The 11,822-nt window shown below is 42.2% G+C and overlaps 1 long non-coding RNA gene across 2 annotated transcripts; it reads left to right on the top strand.

Annotated features, from left to right (window-relative positions):
* The first annotated feature begins 7,737 nt into the window (after positions 1-7,737).
* Positions 7,738-9,140, top strand: LOC121655487. 2 transcript variants are annotated; one of them, XR_006013219.1, is made up of 3 exons: positions 7,738-7,760; positions 8,528-8,733; positions 9,044-9,140. It is a non-coding gene; the product is annotated as an uncharacterized LOC121655487 (long non-coding RNA). The 2 variants fall into 2 exon arrangements; XR_006013220.1 differs by lacking the exon at positions 7,738-7,760 and adding an exon at positions 8,399-8,437.
* The last annotated feature ends 2,682 nt before the right edge of the window (positions 9,141-11,822 follow it).

The following is an 11,822-nucleotide window of genomic DNA, read 5'->3' as shown; positions in this document are numbered from 1 at the left end:
GGTATCAGTTATAGGCCACATGACCCAGCCCTACACATAGTCGGCTTTTTGAAAAGACCCTTACAAACATGTAGACTTTGGGAAACTTAATGTTTGAGGCAAACAGCCAGCAATCACCCAGCGAGCAGATGGAACCACCATGTTCATGAAGCAGTTAGTAAATGGACTGTGCCAGTGTTTGCAGGTGATTGGCTGCAGATCCTGTGTCTGTAGCTCCGCCCTCTTCCAGGATTGGTCGCCAGCAGCTCCGTTGTCTCTGTGATTGGCCAGTCAGGAAGACTCCTCTATATAAGCTCCTGATCTCCTTCATTCTGGGCAGCTGTGTCAGACTGGAGCAGTTCTCCACTGAGGACTGGGTTCTGGCTGTTTACTTCTGTCCCAGGACGCTCCAGTCCTCAATACACCTAAAAGTAAACACTAAAGAGCGTATGGATCAATAAACATGTTTGAGAGTAAAGGATTGTTAGCTTTTATTTCCATTTAAAATGTCCCTTCTGGCTGGTAAATAAATACATGTAGAGAATTATTTATTCCCAGTCAACATGACCAGGAAACGTCCAGATACCAGATATTTTATGGCCAGTTAATGTACTTCATTAGTGTTCTGTGTATTTAATTAGGATCCGTGTTTACGATCAGGGTTTTCCAGGATCGGGACCACTTGTGGAAAAGTGTTCAGTTCTTTGTTTGCTGGACTTTTATTTGTGATTTATTTTTTCTAATTTCTATCAAAGACACTGGAAGCCGAGCTGCTGTGTTCGAGAGTTTCAACCATGTGAACAGTTGGACGGCACAAAACTTTGTACTAATCAACAGTTCTAAATCTGAAATGATCTTCATCAACCCTCCTCACTCCACCGCCCATATTGAAGACAGTCTTGGTCCTCTCACCTCTAACATCACCCCCTCTGCCAGAAACCTGGGTCTTATACTTGATTCCAATCTTAATTTTCATCTTCACATCAAAAAACTCACCCAGTCCTGTTTCCTTCACCTCCGCACCATCAGTAAAATCAAACCTGTCCTCTCCTGGCCCGATTTAGAAAAAGTTATTAATGCTCTCATTTTCTCCAGACTCGACTACTGCAGCTCCCTCCTCTCCGGTCTTGACAATAAATCCTCTCTCGCCTCCACCTTGTTGAAAAGGCAGCAGCTCGGCTTCTCACTGGTTTTAGCAGAAGACAACATATGACCCTGTTTTAGCCTCGCTGCACTGGCTCCCTGTAAGTTTTAGAATTGATTTTAAGGTTTTACTGATTACTTTTAAAGCTCGTTTAGGTCTGGCACCCGACTACATGACAGAGTTACTGACACCCTACGAGCCTCCCCGCAGCCTTAGATCCTCAGGCAGGTCCCTTTTAGCTGTGCCAGGGTCCAAACTCAAGACCAGAGGTGACCCAGCTTTTTGGCTCCGAGCCCCTCGACTCTGGAACGACCTGCCTGAGGAGATAAGGCTGCACCATCAGTTTCATCTTTTAAGTCACTTCTTAAAACACACTTTTATCCACTGGCCTTTTTATAAGCTTTTTATTTACTTCTTTACTTTATTTCTGACTTATTTATTGTCAGACTTCTATTTGTCTGTGGAAATGTACTCATGCATGTGTCTTTTCTTTGTTGGTTTTATTACCTTACTTTGCTGTGTGCTGTTCAGCACTTTGTAAACCTTGTTTGTTAAAAGTGCTATACAAATAAAGATTTATTTATTTCTTTATTTAAAAGAACAAATGTCCAGCTTTCATGTTTAGAGTGTGAACTCTCTTCATGTGTGATGGAAAGAAACTCTGGGTCGGCCTGATCCATCACATCTACCTGTAACGTCCAGCTGCAGCAGACCCAGAAAGAGTGCTGACACCAAGACCACCAAGAGACCAGGACCACTAGAAGAAGGACCTGTCTGGACAGAACCTGGAGAACATCAGAGAACAGGTTTATTGTGAACAATAGACGACATTGTTGACTCTCTTGGTGCTGTCCAGGTCAGGTGTTTCTGGTGGCCTCAGGTGCAGCGTTGACTGCACTACAGTAGCTACTTCCACACTGTCTACATGTGGACTGTCTTCTTCTATGGTGCTTTTAAGAGCTTACTTATCCCAAACGCTGCTCCTGCCCCTATCAAACAAAGCCGCTACTGCAGTTTTAAAGCTGAGAGGGTTCTCACTTCACTCAGTTTGTCCGTTCAGAGACACCGTAGTAAAAATGGTGGCACAAATGTGGCAGCTGCATGTCTGTGGACGTACGCCACGTAGATATAAACGTCTCATTGTAAAAGAATAAAACATGTTATTTTAGTAAAGTGTTTAGATGCCAATAGAAGCAGTTTCTGATGATATGTGACATTTTCTGTCAGTGACCTTTGTTTATGTTCCACGCTGCACCTTTAAGCTCAGTTTTGAAGCTTCCTTTAAAGAACTCTGACATGTTTTTATATTTCAGGTTGCCTCACTTTAGTCCAGCCACGGTCATGTTTTTCCCAGCATGCATCATTCTGACCAGTAAACAGGGATTATTGCTTATATCCAGGTAGAAGTATGTTTTCAGACGGCCTGTACATGTTTTACTTTTCCCTGTGAAGAAATGCTGAGTGAAAAGTTGATGCTGAAATCAGTGGATCCATTCAGCTCAAAGACGTCATAAAAACTTGTATTTAGACTCAGTTTCAGCTCAGATGAATTAGTTATTAAACTGCATGTTTCTATGTGCAGTTAAAAGGTTTCCAGTAAATTCCTGCATGGTGCAAGTTGTCAGTGATGTTTCCAGCTTTGATCCGTCATTATGAGCACGTTCCAGCCTGATGCAAAGCTGCCGTCTCCCTTTCACACTCGCTGCTTTAACACAGTTATTACATGTTTATTACAACTGATGAGAGAATGCTGAAAACCAACAAGACACATTTAACCAGCTTTTATTTTCATTTAGCTTGTGATAAAAACGTGAAGTATTAAATTTTTCTTAAACTCTGGTTTTTGGAGGCCATGTTGAAACAAAGTGTGAACGGGTTAAACATCAGTATTCTGCTTTACAGTCATGGTGGCCTGGAGCTTCCAGCTGCAGTTGGTAAAACCAGTTAAAAAACAAACATGTCCACATTAAAACATCCAGTCTGGAAGCAGCAAACCTACCATGCAGGTTTCTGGACTTTGGGAAGAAAGCAGAGATCCTGGGAAAAGCCCACATGGGCAAAGTGAAGAGGAAACTTCCACATAGCTGAGGTTTGACCACGGGGCCTTCTCTGGGAGACGATAGTACCTGCAGGGGATTTTATATCGGTGGGAATCTTTGACACAGTATTGAGGCCTTGAAGAAAAGTAGACTTGTATTTCCACTAAATAGACTCAGATGTGTGTGTGGGCAGCCTGAAGGAATACATGCTAACAAAGTAGCCTGAAGTGTTTGATTCACACATAAAAGCAGCTGCTGGAAAGTTGTCCACCTCCTCATGGCCTCAAACAGACGTCTCTGTTTTCTTTTAGCTCTGTGCTTCATTTGATGGAATTACAAGTGAGTTCGCTTTGAACATGTGATCAGAATGAAGCAGCACTAGACTGTCTGAAGGCGTATTTCCACCATTGTAAAGCTAAACTGAGCTGATGTCATTGGGACCAGGTCACAGATGCTTTAGAAATGACTTTGGAGGGAGAAATCATTGGTTTTTATCTTTTTATAAAGGTGGATTTTACACTGGAAATAAAAATGTAAAACTTCAGATTATCTGGTTTAAGGTGAAATTCTATGTCCAGCTACAATAAATATTTAGTGAAATCCCTGCAACGGCTCCTGGATGTGAAAGTAGATTTTAGAGCCTTTTTGGAAGCAGAAAGTAAACTAAGAAGTTTTTATTTTTCTTCATTTAGATGTTCACTTCCACTTTTTGGGTTTTTTGGCATCAAACTTGCATATTTGCTTCTTCTGCCGTGTGTTTGCCTCCATATGTTGCTTTTATGTATTTATCCCTGGAAAGTTCCTCGTCTTCCTCCATCTGTTCCCGACTCTAGGACCAAAGTTTGGATTTGTAATCATGCTGATGTCCCACCTGTCCACTTCCAGGCCTCCCAGCGTTTATTTCTCCTCTAATGCTCCGTCAGGGACCAAGCAGTAAGGCAGCAGGATGCAGGTTTGCTTCAAAACTGCTTCATTTACCCCAAAACCTGAAACCTGTCACCACATCCAGGATTTAACTAAACAGCCTGACAAGAGGCCAAATAAATAGAAGTAGAGTGAAAATCCGAAGTAAAGAGAAGTGAAAGAAATGAAGGAATAAATGAACAGAAACAAACTTCCTGAACAATCAAACAGGAAGTTAAATACCAGTTTAGAAAAGCCAAAGTAAACACAAAGAGGGAAATAAAATGGCTACTACATTTTGAACCAACCTCAAAATGAAGCCCAAACCCCCCCAATGACTCTGCAGTGTCATAGGGGGGTTGTGGTGGAATCCAATGAAGCTGCAGTAGTTTATCAGTCCTCAGACCTGGACCAGGCCTTTGCTGCACCAGGAAGGAGAGACTGAACCCAGGTACCTGAAAGAAAAGAAACACATGAATACGAACATAATCTGACCTCACAGCGTGAAGGTGTGTTCAATATTGTAGGTATGAGGAATGAAAGGAAGGAAAGAGGTGTGTGAAATAGTGTGTATCGTGTTTAGACTTCTGCTTGCAGAGACAATGAAAGTGGAAATCTACTGGTGGTGAGGTGGAGATATTAGCATGTGTGGCTGGCCGTCACGCTCATACACAGGAAGTGGAGGAGAATGAAATGTGTTTATTGTCACGTCTTTGTTCCAGTTTGAACACAAGAATCTTCATGATGCAGTTTCCAGAAGTTTCCAGTCTGAAACGACATCATCACAACACAAGCACCAACATGTTGATAGCAGGAAAGAATCTGATGGAAATGCCAGAACGTTCCAGATGTTTTTCCTGCTGGGATTAATGCATCATCTGAGCATCATTAGAACTGTTCACACTGAACCCGGATTCAGGTTTAAGTCCAACTTTAGATCATGATGAGCCTTCAAACAGCCATGAGATGAGCTCTGAACTCAGAGGATCAAAGCTTTTTCTCCTCTGAGTCTCCATCGTTCCCTCTAACATCTGCATCATCCAGCTGTGTGTGCATGGCTACAGCGGTCCAGTCTCATGAGTCCAGTCTCAGGTCCTGCTGGCTCTTCTTTCTATGATAAAATGGCAGCTAGAATCAGAACAAAGTGCAGGAAACTGTTGTTCCTGCTGCTGATGGAAACATCTTTTAATCCCATCAGTGATTCATGTTGAAGCTGATTTTAGAAGCTGAGTGTTTCTAAAAGGTTTCCTCAGACTTCCTCTGCTGGTTTAGTGTCGCTGCTTCTTTTCCGTGTAAAGGTTTGTCAGAAATGAGCTCTTCTGCTTCAGCATCACTGTTGGCTTGATTGTGTAGAAATGGCAGAAGTTTGTAGTTTAGCTCTGAAGTGTAAACTCTGGTTGAGGTGATGGCAGGATTAGCAGCTGCTCTCCCTGTTTGAGCCGCTACATGCATCAATACTTCACAAAGGCCTTAAAGGTCTGAATTATTTCAATGTGCACAAATGAGCTGCTTTTCCATCTTTAAATTCCCTGATGGTTCATGCAGGTTCAGCTTTTACTGCCAGGTGAGGTAGAAGCTCCAACCTTCAATTATCCCTGTAAGAAAGTCAGGAATGTTCAAATAAAAGCATCAAAATCTTCATTTAAAGAAACATGAAGCTGACTGAAGCTGATAAACTACATTTAAATGAAACAGTGAAAGTTTTCAGCTCAAACATTTAAAATTCACCTGCTGACTGAAAACAGATTCATGAAAGTTTATTTGAAATGTGGAGTTTGAAGAATTTAATCCAAAGTCAAACATCTGGAGACAGAATGGGAAAACTGAACATTCGACTTTTTGTTTCAGAAACTATTTCTGATGTGAAAAAATCTCTAATTCAACATGTGAAAGAGTGAAAAAGTCAAATGAAGGACAGAATGAGGCAAACAGAGCGACGCACTGGGAGGATTTTCATTTCCAGCATCATGAAGTGAAACTGAGAAGAACTAAACACAAACCATGTCCAGTTGATCCTGGAAGAATCCCAGCTTCTATCTTTAAAGGAGGGAAAACAGGAAACATCCAAGGAATCATCTAGAAGAGTTTCATACGTGAATCTGAAAGGCTGTTTCTGAAGAAGACAGACGCTTCCAGACTGAACTCTGGTTAATAATGTCTGACAGGATCAAACTCTTTACACAACACAAACACTGAGGAAGAAAACAAGCTGAACAAGAAGCCAAACCCAGGAAGCAGAGGATGATGAAGGTGCTGATGAAGATGTGGAGGAAGATCAGAGTCAGAGGAGACTCTGTAGAAGGACAGAGTTCCAGCAGGACGCTCCACATACGCTGCTACTGCTGGAGACGGAGGAGGAGGACATGCTGTTCATCTGTTATTGTGAGAGACAGCGTAACCATGACGATGAGAGCAGCTCAGACTCCATGAGGATTCATTTCCTCCCAACACGCCGTCTTTACTGGTTCCTCTCCTTCTGGTTCCTCTGGAACTCACTGACAAACGTCTCCTCTCCACTAACATCCCAGTAACAGCGAGCAGTCAGAACATTTCCACACAGAACCTGAAGAGGGCGCCATCACATCTGTCTGGATGATCAGGACATGACTGAGGGACGTCCACTAATGGAAACTTCCTGTTGTTGTCAGACAGGTGGAGCTTCCTGTTCACCGTGTTTGCTTCCATTGATCTATTGACACTTTGATGCTGACTTTGAAAGTGATGAATCCAATGAAAACACACACACACACTTTCTCAGACCTGGTCTCAGCCATCGCTCTCCAATAGGCTCCACTCTGAAAGGAGGAGGGGGGTCAGGTTTGGCTTCTGTCTCCATCTAATCCCTTCTCCTCTACATCTGACTGTTTTTAAGCAGCTTCATCAAACATGAGGGAAATGAATGAAATGTCTGAGCTCCTTGTGTGTGAGAAGCTTTCACCCCCAGCCTCTAAGAGACCAATCACCACTTTGACCTGCTTCTACTTTAATATGAGACTCCTCAGTGAGGACATGATGGAGGAGATGAAAAGATGCTGCTGACAGGAGGAAACTAGACAGGTGAGGTAGAAGTGGACAGACAGGTATGAGGAGCTGTATAGGCCATAATTCATCCTCACACACACACAGTTTTATTCACACATACACACATTTTCTCTCTCACATACTGTACAAATATTCTTACTCTCACATGCTCACATTTTCTTTCCCTCTTTCATTTATTTTCTCTAACTCAGTGGACGTAGTTAATACGGTAATATCTGCATGTAAGAATAGAACATGTATGTAGAAGAAGAGTGTGTGTGTGTGTGTGAGGAAAGATTTGGTGGAAACAGAAGGAGTTTGGTGGAAAAGGCAGGCAGTTTATGCTGCGCTGTGATTGGCTGAGAAGCAGGTGCAGGTCGTCTCTAGTTCCCGCCTGACATGGATGGAAGAAATGAGACGCAGTGGTTTCAGAAATCTTTCATCATGACATGGTTGTGTTGGTCTCTTGAGCAGCAGAGGACGGTTCATCCGTCCCTAATAAAACTCAGACCGGGTCCAGCATCAGATGAGAGAACTCTTCAGACCTAAAGCCTCAGCAGTCCAGGCATGTACTCAAGACCTGGACCGGAGGGTCACCACGGTCTTTAAGACACAAGACTCACAAACACTTTGGCAGCTGGACGTCCCAACCGAGGAAAAGGTGAAAATAAAATGTGAATAGAATCTCCAAGTGTTAGTTCCAGTGGACTAAGTCCGTCCTGTAGTGTGTGTTTGCTCATGTAGCTGCAGGCTGTGCTGCTGCTCCCATTAAAGAGAAACACACTTCTGAGAGTCATAGAAGCATCAGCAGTGGCAGCTGGGGAATAACGTGTTGTATGACATGTTGTCAGAGGACAGAAAGTCTTTCTTTGCTGGAGGCTGCGTTCACACCTAATAACCTGCAGACTCTAGACCCGGTCCAGTTGGGGGTCTGCTACATTCTTCCTGCCCCAGTTAATGGGACTATTTTAATAACACACTCTCCTCACCAGAGCAGCTGTTACAGTCGTCTTTCCACCACTTATCTGGATCACACATTACATAATTAGTTTATTCACAAGCTGATGGGATAAAAATAAAGCTGGTAAAATGAAGCTGCTCTTTTATTTTTAGTCTTTTAGTAAAACACAAAGAAAAGTGACTTTTCTTTTAGGCTGAGTTTTATCAAACATGTTTCTGTCAGTTCAGATAAAGAGTTCTGGAAACTGCTTCCATCAGTCCAGTCACATCACTGTTGGAGCTTAGTGTGTGTTTAACACAACTAGCGGCCGTTTGCTCCGTCTGTAACCACGGCAACATGAGGATGTCTCAAAGTATTTACACTGGCTAGAGTTTGATTTAGTTAGTGAAGGTTTGCATGATTCATTTAACATTTAACAACTGTGGGAACTTTCTACAAACATCAAATATTAACTATAAAATGAATGTGTTCTATTTTCAGGCTAAAATCAGGATCATGATACTGGAAACAAGGACGTCGTCCTTCTTCCGGGACATCCAGCTGTTCTGTCATCAAACGTGGCACAAAGCAGAAGCTGCTGAATGAGGGCATGAACTGAACGGATCTGAATTCCAGAAATCTGGGACCAACGGAGTTCCTGAACCAATAAGAGACGCCTTTGGAGGGAAGCTGTCAGCTGATGTCAGGTCTGCACTTATATGTCATTGTTCTTTCTATCAATGTGTAAACGTGCTGTACTGACTACTGACATGGATTTACCTTCATGATTCATGTAGTAATTAATAAAGTACATGTGGTAAATTCCTGTAAATTCCTGCTGAATCATGTTATTGATGGTAGACCTGCTGAGTCATGTCCTCATGAAGGATGGAAAACAAGCAGATGTGTCGCTGCTTTATTGGAGCTGCGTGTTGTGCATTAATAAGTTTGTTGTTGTTGTGTTTTTTAAGGACTGTTTACTTGAAACTTTTCTACATTGTACTTGATGTTTTCCAGCCTAGAGTTTCTGACGGCATGTGGCAACAGACTGATTTCAGCCAAACTGCAGCTGGACAGCAGCTGGATGCAGATCTGATACACAAAGTCTAGAAATGGAAAGTTCTGTCCATCAGACCAACACAGCGGATTCTGTCACCTGTACACCTGGACAAGTTAATAATAAAAATAATATTGTCCATCATAAAGAGCAACGAACTATCATCAAAATTTCCAGCAAAGTGTTGAACAGACCCAAGACCACCAGCAGCAACTTGCCAAAAGCAGGTGGAGAAAAGACCACCTCAGAGTGCATGCACGTGCGCACGTCCAAGTGTGATCAAGCGATAGAGATGAACCATGTGCTGGCCAGGGGACCACGACCACACCCTACCCCGAAACATCAGTGGAAGGCAGGAAGGAGTCTGAGATCCTCACCCACCCAGCTCAGAACAAAAGAAGCCCCCCAGTTACACTGGGCAGGGAGGCCGAGCGTCACAGGACAACAACGAGCATGCCGGCGGGCACCGGGTACCAAAGCCGCACGGAGAGCCAGCACCCCGCTGGCCTAACAGCCACCAGCAGAGCCCTGTCCCTGTCCTCGTATGGACACATTTAAACCCCCAGGACCCCAGTCAGCCACCAGGGCAGCACAGCCTCAATGGGTTGCCCAGGGTGACCAAGATTTGAGTTGTTGATATTCTAAAAATCTGTTGCTGCTGAATGTTTTATTCCTTTGTTATTCCACTGGGTTAAAAAAAGGCAGGTTTATTTCCCTGTCACATGTCACAAAATAATAAAAGCACTACAGCGGGGTGAAGGAAGCAATAGCAACTTTATTAAACACTTCAAAATTAATTAAATAAAATGTCACAGGATGTAAAACATTGCCTAGTTTTTACAGTATCATCAGGTAATTTTGGTATTTTTTATTTTATTTTAAAGGTATTTTAATGATTTTATTGCTGTGTGTTTTATGTGTGTTGGACTTGGATGGTTGCCTGATCATGAACTCTAAACAAAGACACACGCTGCAGATGGACACACCTGAGCCTAAATGCATTTGATTGCAATCACCGGTTGTCTCTTTTTGTATTTTTTTTTGTATAGACCTCTGCTGAGAAGCCATCTGGTCTTTTGTTACAGGACATATGTTAAAGGGCTTCATGTAGCTCCTCCGCTGTAGGAGAATCACTGAGACGACATTCTGAATGAAATGATGTGTTTACCAGCTTTTAGAAGCAGATACGTCTTAGGATGGACAGTTCTGGCTCTTTGCTTTATATTGACTGATGATTTATTATCTGAGGTTCTGCCATCTTTAAAAACCTGCCTGGATCCTTTTACTGTGCAGCAGGAGCGGAGCTAGAAACATATTTATGTGGTGACAGAAGGCAGGAATGTTTCAGGGCTGGCGACATGTAGCAGAGGTGTGTTTGTCATTCTTGTTAAGTGTGGAGTGAGACAGGAAGCTGATCATCTGACAGGTGTAGCAGTAAAATTCCAGAAATTCTTCAGGTGGGGATACAAAAAGTCCCAAAACAACAAAGACGTGTTTGTTCAGATTTTCATCCTGCTGAAGTGCAGAGTTGTGCATGAACTAGCTTAAATGAACACATTAATTTCTCTTTGAATGTTGAACTGAACATTTGTAAATAGCATTTTTTTTATTTTTATTTTGGACAGCACATTTCATGTACAAGGCCAGAGTGTGTAATATGTGCATCATCGTGACAGGACAAGGAAACAAGCATGCACAGAATGACTGGAGTTCATTTACAGAGGAATAAATGTACATTATTACAAATTATTCACTTCTGATTTAAAATCAGAATAAAACAGCCATTTTTTTCAGATTTAATTTTAATACAGAATTGTGATTTTTATTGGGAATTATGTGTTTACAAGGTATTCTGTCCTAGCAGATACGTCACCAGTATTGCTTGACAGATAGCTAACACAAAAGACTCAGTAGGCTTGACTCCAGGTTGAGCTGATTTTACTGAGTTCTTCCAAGTTTGTAAAACTGCAACACAAAATCAAAATATACAGTATATTAACATCAACTAAAATATGTGCAAAGTTCCAGCTCAACCTTTCTCTTATTTCTTATAGATTAATGACAATTCAAGGTAACCAATCTTTAGGCAACAATATTTGATAAGATGAACACAAACATTGTAACAATAGAATCCACCCACAGGTAAAGAAATAAGGCATAAGACGCAGTAAAGCAAATGTGCAAGGACACATAACAGAAATGAGGCCCAACATTAAGCAACACGGCCTGCAGCTACCTATGCTAACATTTAGCTCCCGATTAGCATTAGCATAATTAGCTCGGTTTTACAACTGCAAATACAAAGCTTCAGAGACTATTAGGATGCTCACAAGTTGGAACTAACTTAAATAAACACAGAGCAGTCATACTCACTGACAGATCTACTCCAAGCATCAGACAAATGACTGTGGTGGAGCACTCAGCCTGCATGTGCTGTGGTTCAATACTGTTCTGCATGGTGTAATGACACAAGTCACCACCAGAGGTCCCTTACATTTGCTGACTACCGACAGGAGTCAGAACACAAGGTCTTCTTAAATGTTTTTAAAGAGGATTTAGTTTTTATTCTGAATTAAAGGGGAAAACTCATGTAAACATGGCCTCTGACTTCTTTCTGTTTCTGTCGTGTGTTCAGGTATTTTATCTTCTCTCCATCAGAAAGCAGAATGTTCCACAGAGGTGAACCTTCAGGTTGAACAGGAAACCAGAACAAAGAGGAGCGTCTTCCTAAAGCGTTCC

The sequence above is a fragment of the Melanotaenia boesemani genome, chromosome 2 (genome assembly GCF_017639745.1).
Source record: "Melanotaenia boesemani isolate fMelBoe1 chromosome 2, fMelBoe1.pri, whole genome shotgun sequence".
Lineage (NCBI taxonomy): Eukaryota > Metazoa > Chordata > Actinopteri > Atheriniformes > Melanotaeniidae > Melanotaenia > Melanotaenia boesemani.
The sequence above is the reverse complement of the archived record's forward strand: the minus strand, read 5'-3'. Positions and strand labels throughout refer to the sequence as shown.